Source organism: Vulpes vulpes, chromosome 6 (genome assembly GCF_048418805.1).
Source record: "Vulpes vulpes isolate BD-2025 chromosome 6, VulVul3, whole genome shotgun sequence".
Classification (NCBI taxonomy): domain Eukaryota; kingdom Metazoa; phylum Chordata; class Mammalia; order Carnivora; family Canidae; genus Vulpes; species Vulpes vulpes.
In genome coordinates, this window is record NC_132785.1 from 115,275,335 (window position 1) to 115,284,046 (window position 8,712).

General features: G+C 36.2%; 1 pseudogene; it reads right to left on the reverse strand.

The window, feature by feature from the left end:
* Window positions 1–280: 280 nt before the first annotated feature.
* Window positions 281–1,095, reverse strand: LOC112934895 (SIN3-HDAC complex-associated factor-like; annotated as a pseudogene).
* Between the last annotated feature and the right edge of the window lie 7,617 nt (window positions 1,096–8,712).

The window sequence follows — 8,712 nt, forward strand, 5'->3', positions numbered from 1 at the left end:
AGAAAAAAAAAGACTTCTAAAGCATATTAGAGCAGCATTCAGCTTTCCTGTGAAACATTCAGCATCTTAAATATTATGTACACTTCTTTTTTTCTTCTAGTAAGTTAGACACTGGCTTCAGAGTGTGGAACTGGAGGAGAAAAAACCCCATTCAAAACTCTTCTAGAAATTGTCTTTTGGCAGAATAGCAGGTATGCAAGTTAAAAATAGGAGGGTTTTGTTGCTTTGGGTTTTTTCCAAAATTTAAATCATTTTTGTGCCCTTTCTACCTAAACTTCAGTCACCACTCCTGAGTGGAGATGGGCAAAGGCTCTGGCCCCTGCTCCTCCCGCTTCTCAGCAGCTGCTTTCTCTTATTGCTGCAGCCAAACTTGAATAGATGTGTGTCAATGAGGACTTTCCCCAGATGGCCTTTATAGATAATCCCACAACACATTTTCTGTCTGTTCTAGTATGTGAGATCTAAAAAGGGAAAAACTGGCATTGTTTTAGAGCCAGAGGCCATATGTGTCTGAGCCATCATCTCACTGGTTACTCCAACAAGGAGATTGAGCTGAGGAGGCCCTTGAGGTGGTACTATGAGCATCAGCATTGTGACACTTAAATTCCTTCTGTAGTTTACTGATCTGGTGAGTTTTTATTCTGTTTCCAGATAGAGTTTTCACTTTCTTTGGTTTCAGTGTAGTCTTCAGACTGGGTCCTGCCCTTGCATCTACCACGTGATTCCAGTTTTCTCTTTCTTTCTTTCTTTCTTTCTTTCTTTCTTTCTTTCTTTCTTTCTTTCTTTCTTTCTCTTTCTTTCTTTCTTTCTTCTTTCTTTCTTTCTCTTTCTTTCTTTCTTTCTTTCTTTCTTTCTTTCTTTCTTTCTTTCTTTCTTTCTTTCTTTCTATCCTGCTGGCAATTTCTTCCATCTTTTCACAAGCAGGACATGGGCATTACAAGTGCCTCCTGAATGAATCTCATGCAACTCAAAACAGCTCTGGAAGTCCTTTTCATAGCATTTACTGTCAGTGAATCAAGAACTGGAAGACTTAGCTCTGCAAATACAGCAGCCCTCTATACTCCGGTACATCTTTGGCTTATGAAAACCAAACATCTTTTCTTCTGGGCAATAGTTTTCCACAGGAAGCCATTCCATGCACAACAACATTCCCAAAGTGCACCGTGCATGCCAAACCAACCCCCCTTCCAGTCACTCCCTTCTTCTCAACTGCCTTGTCTAGAAAGATTGTCTCCTGCATTTCTGCAGTAGCATGCTACCACTGGCCGGGAAGGCTGTAGATTCTGCTTTCCTATCTGACTTGTTTGTAGCAAAAAGGGGAGGAGGAGGTGGAGGGGGGAAGGAGGAGAAGGAGGAGAAAAAAAAAAACTTTATTCCAGCTAGATATTTTCTCCATTCCTTCAGTTTTCTTTAGGCACCAGAAGTCTGTTGAGATAAGACTCATGGAGTTATCGCTACAATTTTGGTCATTTTAAGCTAACATTAAAATTATTAAAATGTTGGACTTCCCTTCATTAATGAATAATTTATTGGCTGTATTTCAACCAAGCAGAGGTAAAAGAGATGACTTCTTTGTGTAATTACTTGTAGGATGCATTGGGGGAAATATTTTATGATAACTAAATGGGTCTCCACTGACAGTTACACATTAAGATTTAATACCAACATCAAGAACAACTGATAAGCACTTCTCTCATTTCTAATATAAATAGTCTGAGGAGTCCATATCTCTTCAGATGTCAGGGAAATAGTTTTAAATTTTTGTTAATTAGAGAGTGTGTGGTTTATTTGAATTTAGTTGCTCTTTGATGGAACAAGCACCATATTTTGACTTGGAATTAACATTTAGTCCTGTTGCCTAAATTTTTGCCCTAGAGGAATTTTTTTTTTTTTTTCCTAGAGGAATTTTTATAAGGATTTGGAAACTCTCAACTCCTCTCCAGGTGCCATATGAATAAGTGCTTTTTTTAAGGAAGTGAAATAATGGCTTAGAAATCTACAAAAGACACTATTCAAAAGACTATTCAACTAATCCTTTATTAATGACTAAAATAACAGTCAATAATTAGTTATTACCTATAATTGTTTTTCACAAATCTTTAAATGGGTTACCTTTCCTTGAACTATTTCAAAGACCTGAGCAGAACCAGAATTCCCTTGACCATTTTATCTACCCATCATCTTTGAGCAGGTGGCCTAAGAGAGGACCATTCATCATTTAACCCTATGGATACAATCTCATCACTATCCTTCTTTTTTTTTTTTCTTTTTTAGAAAAAAGGATATATATATATATATATATATATATATATATATATATATATATAACTGAAATCATATCATGCTTTCCCTCCTCCTCTTTTGTAAATGATAAACAATATCTCACAGTAAAATAGATTAAGCCTTACAGTATCATGCTCTCCTAGTGACAGTATATCAAATCTGATTTCTCATAAATGAAGTAAACATTGCCAAAAGGAAAATACCTAAGGGCTATCACTATAGGCTGATACAGCACTGCTCGAGGTCCCCTGGCATATTCCATCATCTGAAACAAAACTAATGGTGTTTTAAATATTAGATGAGTTTACTTATGCCAGGCTTTCAGAATAGAACCTGACGTATAGAATACATGTCATATAATTCAATATCTTAGTTGCTGGTATTGGAAATCTTCACATTTGTGCATTATCCAAGGCAACATGAAAGAAAGAGGTCTTTGTCCTTCCGCCTTTTCAACAGTGCAGGATCAGTAAAATAATGTCACTGGTACAACATCAACACGAGTTCAAAAATGGCTGGTATGGATTATTTTTACCCCTAGCAGATTCAGAGCATTTTAAATTCTTATTAATTTGGGTAATATGCTTGCTTTGGAATTCATTTTATGAGTTTAATTTCCAACTTTATGGACTCTTCATTTTGTATTAGCTTCCCATATAATGCAGATAAATATATTTCATTTAGATTCAACCAGATTAAGATGATTTACAAACTAGGATTGTTTCCAATTCTCCAGGGCACCACTATATTAAACCTGGCCCATATTCAGTGATACAAACACTGTGTACTCCTGAGCTGTCCGTTTCTCCCCATTTAAAGAGAAAGCCTGGTGATTATAGATTCCCAACCTTTGTAGGCTCAGGTCTTTATGCAGACTTTGAAGCTAATCTTAATCTTATTAATTACATCCTAATTCCCTAGTCCAGTGTTGGATTATCTGTTCTTTTCCTAACATTAAAAATAAATCCACTATGTAAAATATGTTTCCTTAATATTTATTTCAGTCCAGTGCCTGATTTCTTTAGTACAACAGTTTGATCCTTCCTACAGTTGAGTGAACTCTTTTTTTCTTTTTAAGATTTTATTTATTTATTCATGAGAGACACACAGAGAGGCAGAGACATAGGCAGAGAGAGAAGCAGGCTCCCTATTTAGGAGCCTGATGCGGTACTCCATCTCAGGACCCTGGGATCACAGCCTGAGCCAATGGCAGATACCCAAACACTGAGCCACTCAGGTGCCCCTGACCTTGTCTTACATAGTCTCATTTTAACCTTCAGAAACTTCTCAAATTTATGAATGGATATTGTTCACAATAATTGAGTTTAGCTGTAGAAGAGGTGTAACAGTCAATGCTTGGCAAATAGGAAGTAGTAAGGAACAATTGGTTGTTAAAATTGCTAAGGATTGCGATTTGGGGCTAGCCCCTTACTCTGGCATGGGCTGCTGTTATAGGTCCAGTTCTCACAAGCAGATACACTGGAGGGATCTTGTGTGTTGCTTCCCACTAGAAGAAGCAGTCACTTATTCCAGACTTTGTGTAGGGGACCACATATTGGAAAAATCAAATATGTCAACTAAAGACTTTTTTTTTAATTTAATATGATTATAAAGTCTTAAATTATATCTTTTATGCCCTCATTAAGCTATATAATCAGTATTTCCTGGATTCTCAGCTGCTACATTCACTTCTGTGGTTTGATTCCCTGGTTGTTAATCCTAACAATTTGCATTTGGCTAAAGGGAGTGTTAGTTTTATTTTATTGGCCAAAGAGTGTACCACGTTTATGCAAACCAGATTGTTCTAAGGTCCCTGACACAAGTGGTAAGAATAACAAAGTTGCAATTGTAACAATGTTTTCCTTACCTGAATATGAGTTTACTTTAGAACGAGGACTGTTATAAGTAAGCTTCCTAGCTTGCAACTCATAAAAATGTGGCTTTCCAGACTTCATAGAAAAAGAAAATTGAGTTAGTACTTAATAGGGTATGGATTGATGCTTCCTTCGCCCAGTATGACTTACAGAAGTCACATAGTCTGGAAGCTACCTTAGGCGGGAACAGGAGGGCCTAACATTTATCAATAAGCTGTAAAAGGCAAGGTCTATAGCACTGAAAATCACAGAGCTGAAAGCTGAAGCAACAACTGTGTTCATGTTCACACATGTGGGAGAGTTACCCTGACTCTCCCGTATATAAACCCATGACTAGCTGCTAGCAGGACATATGTGTGCCACCCCCCCAGTTAGTGCTCACCTCTCTGTGAGGATGGAGGGAAGCTCTGGCTAGAGCTCCTTAGGTAGGTATCTATGTGGATATCGCTAAGAGTAAGTCAGGGAGATCCACACAGGAAGCAGCTCAGTGTGTTCCCTATGGTTGGATGCACCAGAATAAGGCAAGGCCTGGGTTTTTTTTTTTTTTTTTTTTCATTCTTATCAACAGAAGAAAAGGAAAAAAATTCTGATTTGAGACTGTTCTGGCCTAGGAAAGTGTGGCTATGTGACAATGTATGGTATACAAAAATACTCTAAGACCTAATCAAATCATGTGTCTTTCGAAATTTTACTGATTGCTCCCTTCTTCAAACTCTTTCCAAATATCCTATCTCTATTTCTTATGTAAGCACTTAAAAATGAGTCTTTATGAATCTCCTTTGTATCTTTTTCTTAGGGATTGAGTCCAGAAGCTCCTTAGGGGTTCAGAGAAAAACATGGTTGCTACTCATTTCTTCCAATATTCAGCTGAACGCAAAGTTGGTGACTCATTTAGTTTTTGCAATAGTTTGAATTGTTTCCTCTGAAAGGCCTGGATTTTGGTTCCTCCTTCTTATTTTCCCACAGTAAACTAGGGGCAATTTCTTCTTCATCAATCCTGTTTAATATCCTCTCACTGTTCCTAGGTCAAATGGAGCAGACAAATGCTCCTACTTTAGATTTGTGTTTAAGAAATTAACATGCTATGACACAAGTCAGCTGTAGAATCCAGGGATGAAATTTGAAAGGCTGAAGAGGTAGTGATGAGCAGCCAGGCTAGAAGTTTTTAGGTCAGTGAGGAGCAGTATGGGAAAATGGATTTGTACTCTACTCCCGTTCTTCCTGTCAGCAATTATGCCATTTAGGGCAAGCATTAAAAATAAAGGAAACAATATAATACTTTGAAAAATCATAAATTGCAAACAAAAAGATAATACTGGCAAGGAGATACACAAATTACAGGAACACCATGTTACGGCTCCTAATTTTGTATCCAAGTAAACCACATTATTGCAGCATTATTTCTAAAGGCACAATTAGTATTCCCAAGTGTGGATAGCACTAAGAGATACTTTGTATATAAATTTTACCATTACAACATTCTCTCCCAATACAATATATCATCTAAAAGTCAGGCTTCATTCCATCTGCATATGATATAACTACTCAGAAATATATATGGTTATAGACAAAAATCCACATAGTTTCATGGTAACCAAGCAATTATAATGTATACATCTATAAGAAGGTTATTAAATTTGATGTAAGAAAACAAATTAGTCTAATTGTGTGTGTGTATATATATATATATATATATATATGGTATTCATTTTTATTGTAGTATTAAGTCCACAAATATAAGTTGTATTTTACTTTTTAATGTAATTCTAACCAAAAAAAAAAAAAAAAGGAATTTGAAGTAACTGTGATGTATCTAGAGCAGTACTGAACATAAAAGGTAAAAACATAAAACTTAAAATATGGAGGTCCAGACTTAAGTCTATTTTTTTAAAGGTTTTATTTATTTATTCACTAGAGACACACACACACAGAGGCAGGGACCTAGGAAGAGGGAGAAACAGGCTCCTATGGGACCTGATCCCAGGACCCCAAGATCATGACCTGAGCCACAGACAGAAACCACTGAGCCACCCAGGTGCCCTCCAGACTCAAGTTTTATTTCTGCAATTTATTCACAGTGTAACATAGAGAAAACCATTTAACTTTGTGAACCTGAGTATTTTCATCCATAAAAGAGAAGGAATATTTTGCAGTGTAAGGCAAGTGGCTACTCAGCACTTAGGAAGACTGATATCAATGTTGTACAGATGGGTGGACACAAAATCTAAAAGAACCATGACATTCTCCCTTCAAGCCCAGCATTCGGCAGATATACTGAGGACCTCCTGTGCTGAACACAAGCAGTAAAAGGGTGACTATGCCATACATCATAGTACGTACTTATTTTGATTTGTATAAAAATATATACACAAATACACAGACACAAACACTCACACACAGGTGAAACACCCCAAAATGTTAATCGTTGTTAACTGTAGATCATGATGTTAAATTCCTTGGTTAAGGTGTTTTCTATTTCCTAAATTATATATAGAATACATTTTTTAAGCCTTGGAGTCACACAGCAAAATCATTATGATTTATCACTTTATAGGACAATTTTGTTATTCAGAAATTTGCATGTTTCATTCAGAAGTGAGCTTGTTTGGGCTCATTTTATAACAGCAATTTCTTTTTTTTTTTTTCTTATAACAGCAATTTCTAAGAAGACCCTTCCTTCCTTCCTCCCTTCCTCCCTCCCTCCCCCCCTTCCTTCCTTCCTTCCTTCCTTCCTTCCTTCCTTCCTTCCTTCCTTCCTTCCTTCCTTCCTTCCTTCGACAAGCAAGTCTTAATATCCCCATTTCCTCATCTCTACAATTAAAATAATGAAAATACCTCCTAGGGTCACTTAAGCATGGAATATGTAATTTTAGAAAGGTCTGTGCAAGTATTCTTGCATTTTCACTGTTACAATCTTTGGGAGAATGACTTCACTGCTTCTAGGAGAAAAGGAGCAAAATATTTTTAGAAATGAGATTAGTAGCCCCCACACCCATGCCTTCACCAGAAGTCTTAATCTTAGTTTACACAGCAGCTATGGCACACACCTGAAGGCAGAGATGACCCACTTTAAGGACAGGTTAATTCAATGTTGAGCAACTTCTATTGTTAAAAGCCAAATTTACTTGTATTAGCAAAATGTAAATAAATAATTTGGAACTCAAATTGGCTCAGATTTTCTGATAGACAGTTTGAAAAAAATTATACATAGATACATTCATCTTCTTAAAATCTTCAAATAACTGAACTTGGACCTAGTATTTTTACTTCTAGTTAATTTCCACTAAGAAAATCATTAGTTGCTTGTGTAAAATTATTATCACATTTTACATTACTCATAATATTCAAAAAGTAACCACCTATACTGATGATTCTCAACAGGGTAATATTGGCATTTGTGAATACATTTTATTTATGTGCCTGGCTTGTGCATTGCAGGAGATTTAACACTGATTTCCTTCAGCCATTAAATGTCAGAAATGCCCCCACACTAACCCCACAGAATGATACACACACAGTCATATATACACACATATACATATATATACATATATAAATACATACATTATATATACATATAATGTATATTTAATACATATATAAAGAGAGATTTTATATATGTAAAATCTCCCAGGTGAATAACATTGCTGCTCTTTGAGAAGTGGAAGTCTAAACATTTGCCAGAGAGCACTGGTTAAATAAATGTTGGTATATCCATTTATGAATCTTTGTGCTACGTTTTAAAAAATTATTCCTTGACTTGGGAGTTTGCATTATAATTTATTATGCACACACAGGCACATATCTCCACATACACAAACATATTCAGTTTATATTTATATACTTCTAATACTCAGTGGCATACACAATGGGGTGGTGGTATTTTTCTCATGTGTCAAAAGGTTTGTGGTTAGCAGTCCAGGTAGTTTTTCTTAACCAACAATATCCTATGATTTCTTTCTCAACATCACAAGATAATTTTTTTGAATCCTATGAATCATGTCCTTAACGCAGGGAAGAAAAAATGAGAATGGTAAAAGGTAAAGTGTCAAAGGGGTTTGCCTTTGTTAACATCCCATTGGTCAGAACTGAGGCCTATGTCTACCATAGCTTCAGGGAAGTCTCAGAAGTTGAATCCTTGTGAAGGACCCATTGCTCAAACAAAATTGTTATTTCATTATATCAGAAGAAAAGGATCCTTGAAGGCAGATAACCTACCATCATTCTTCCACTTAAAGAAACACACAAAGATGTTTCCTCTTATCATCAATTGTCTTTTTCTATCTTTTTCATTTTTTTTTCATGATTATACAAGCATATTATGCATTGTAGTTCCTCTGTAATATCTATTCTTCCTCTTCCAATCGGGTACACAGAGCAAGGGTCTTGGACCAAAAGAAGTCATTTGCTTCATTAATAGGAAATTGAATTCAAGCGGGAAGAAAGATGGGAGAACATGGAAAAATCATGATCTTAAGAAAGAAAGCAGCCCATCTCAACTAATACTAAGAAGCAAGTACACTGGGGGTAGGAGTGAGAATTGAGAAGGTGCGGG